General features: G+C 41.2%; 1 non-coding gene across 1 annotated transcript; it reads right to left on the bottom strand.

Moving 5' to 3' along the window:
• Window positions 1-1,004: 1,004 nt before the first annotated feature.
• On the bottom strand, window positions 1,005-1,087 carry trnas-cga (transfer RNA serine (anticodon CGA)). Its single transcript has one exon. It is a non-coding gene; the product is annotated as a tRNA-Ser (tRNA).
• Between the last annotated feature and the right edge of the window lie 2,164 nt (window positions 1,088-3,251).

Raw genomic sequence — 3,251 nt, 5'->3', positions numbered from 1 at the left:
GCCTATAAACTATGCCCACCAGTGACTTTTTCCCCTGACAACTCGAATCTCCACTCACAATGATTCAACATTTTGTTCATAGAGCCAATATCATCTCTCACAACATCCTTTATTAACAGAGCTACTCCACCTCCTTTCCCTTCTTGTCTATCTTTCCGAATTGTCAGATACCGCTGTATGTTTAATTCCCTGTCCTGGCCAACCTGCAACGTTTCTGTAATGGTCATCAAATCATACCCATTTATGATGATTTGTGCCGTCAACTCATTTACTTTATTTCGAATGTTGCGTGCGGTTAGGTAAAGTGTTTTAATACTAGATTTTAAACCATGATTTTTAGTTTTGACCTCTCCTGCAGCCCCTTTATTTTCATACATATTGTCCCTTCCTATCACCTTGTCGTTTACACTTGCCCCAGTGCTACTCTGCTCTGTTGCCTCCTGCCTTTTGCATTTTTTCTTGCGTTCCTGTGATCTGAGCTCTCACCCACTCTAACTAGCTCAGAGCCCTCTCCTGGGTTCCGAATACTCCTTGCATTGCAGAACCGAGATTTCATACTTGACTTTTTATTACACTTTAACCCTTTAGAATTTTGCTGTACATTCGTCTGCTGCAAACTGCAGGGGCCACGTCGCTTAATGGATAAGGCATCTACTTTGATGCAAACACTGATGTTATCAGAAAATTGCAACGTCAAACACTGCCGTGGTCATTTTGGCAAAACTTGTTCATCTTTATAAAACTAAACCTCGTTCGCACTCATTAACTAAAGGTGAGTTCCTCCCAAACAATGCACTTATCTTTATTAAAAGGCATTTTTTCATGTTGTGTATATTGCTCACTGATTTCTGCAGATAGTTTCCAACAAACTAACAATTAATACCGATATACTATTAATGTTTCCAGTTCGAACAACTGCTTAGCGTCAATCAGTGTAATAAAGAGCAGTGGAGGGAGTTCCAATGAGATCCCCTTTCGTCGATAAAAAAGAGCACCTGTAGAATCGCTGCGAGCTGGGTTCGAACCTGTGCAGGGAAACCCCCTTTGGATTTCGAGTCCAACGCCTTAACCACTCGGCCATCGCAGCTACACAGTAGAGCTGCTTTAATAGTTCAATGGTCGGTGCAATTTATCACAGAGACCGCCTGCATGCTTGCCCTCTTGGATCTCCCAGACGATGTGAAAATTAAATCGTAGAATCACAGAATCTCACAGCAAAGAAGGAAACATTTCGGTCAGAACTGAAAGAATTTACATTTCGGGGAAAACTGAACAGTGTGGGGAGCTTCTTTCTCGAAAAACAAGTGAGATATATTTTTAACATTATTAAGGTATTTGATCGAGTTGATGTGGAGAAAATGTTTGCTATTGTGGAGGAGTTCAGAACGGGAGGTCACCGATAAATTCAGTAGACAATTCAAGAGCAACTTATTTAGCAAAGAGTGGTTAGAATGTGGAAGATGCTACATAAACAGTAGTTGAGCCGAATAGCACAGATTCATTTTAAAGGGAATTACCTAAGCACATGAGTGAGAAAGAAATAGAACAATATGCTGATAGGATCAAGTGAAGTAGGGACGTGTGCAGCATTAACTCTAGCAACACCAGTTAGGTACATTTGTCTCTTTCTGTGATGCAATCTCTATATAACGTTATGTAACACACATTTTAAACAACAACAACTTATATATAATTAGCTCCTTGAAATTAGCGAAACGTCCAAGGCGCTTCACAAGAGTATTATGCGATACAAATTTGACAGCGAACCACTAAATACAAATTAGCGCAGGTGACTAAAAGATTGGTCAACCAGGTATGCTTGATAATGAGGAAGAAAGCTGTACATTGAAGGTAGATATCAAAGAACTGGTCAGGGGTTTAATGGAATTCAACCCGGAGAAGTGTTAGATAATGCATTTGGGGAGTGCTTATAGGGAAAGCGAATAAACATTAAATGTTAGGCCACTGATGAGTGTAGAGGTGCAAATGACCTTGGAATGCATGTCCACAGAATCTTTGACGGTAGCAGGGCAGGTCGATAAGATGCTTGTGAACGATGGACAGAAAGGAAAAGGAGGCGGGGTGGCTTTGCTGGTTAGAGAGGAAATTAATGCAATGAAAAGCAGGGACATTAGATTGGATGATTTGGAAGCTGTATGGGGTGAGCTGCAGAATTCCAAATGGCAGAAAACGTTGGTGGGAATTGTGTACAGACCTCCAAACAGTAGTAGTGAGGTTGGGGACAGCATCAAACAACAAATAAGGGATGTGTGCAATAAAGATACAGCAGTTACCATGGGCGACTTTAATCTATATAATGATTGGGCTGACAAAATGGTAGCAATGCTGTGGAGGACGATTTCCTGGAGTACATTAGGGATGGTTTTTCAGACCAATATGTCGAGGAACCACCTAGAGAGCTGGCCATCGTGGACTAGGTGATGTGTAATGAGAAGGGACTTATTGGCAATCTTTTTGTGCGAGGCCCCTTGGGGAAGAGTGACAATAACATGGTAGAATTCTTTATGAGATGGAGAGTGAAAGATTTAATTCAGAAACTAGGGACCTAAACTTTAGGAAAGGTAATTTCGATGGTATGAGGCCTGAATTGGCTAGAATAGACTGGCAAATGATACTTAAAGGGTTGACGGTGGATAGGCAATGGAAAACATTTAAAGACCACATGGATGAACTTCAACAATTATACATCCCTGTCAGGAGTAAAAATACAACGGGAAGATGGCTCAACCGTGGCTAACAAGGGAAATTAAGGATAGTGTTAAATCCAAGGAAGAGTTATATAAATTGGCCAGAAAAATCAGGAAACCTGACGACGAGGAGAAATTTAGAATTCAGCCAAGGAGGACTAAGGGTTTTGTTAAGAGGGGAAAAAAGAGTATGAGACGAAGTGTGCCAAAAGCATAAAAAATGACTGCCAAAGCTTTTATATATATGGGAAGAGAAAAAGATTAGTGAAGACAAACGTAGGTCCCTTGCAGTCGGATTCAGGTGAATTTATAATGGGGAACAAAGAAAAGGCAGACTAATTGAACAAATACTTTGGTTCTGCCTTCACGACGGAAGACACAAATAACCTTCTGGATGTACTAGGGGACCGAGGGTCTAGTGCGAAGGAGGAACTGAAGGATATGCTGATTAGATGGGAAATTGTGTTGGGGAAATTGATGGGATTGAAGGCCGATAAATCCCCGGGGCCTGATTGTCTGCATCCCAGAGTACTTAAGGAAGTG

The sequence above is a fragment of the Pristiophorus japonicus genome, unplaced genomic scaffold (genome assembly GCF_044704955.1).
Source record: "Pristiophorus japonicus isolate sPriJap1 unplaced genomic scaffold, sPriJap1.hap1 HAP1_SCAFFOLD_312, whole genome shotgun sequence".
Taxonomy (NCBI): domain Eukaryota; kingdom Metazoa; phylum Chordata; class Chondrichthyes; family Pristiophoridae; genus Pristiophorus; species Pristiophorus japonicus.
The sequence above is the reverse complement of the archived record's forward strand: the minus strand, read 5'-3'. Positions and strand labels throughout refer to the sequence as shown.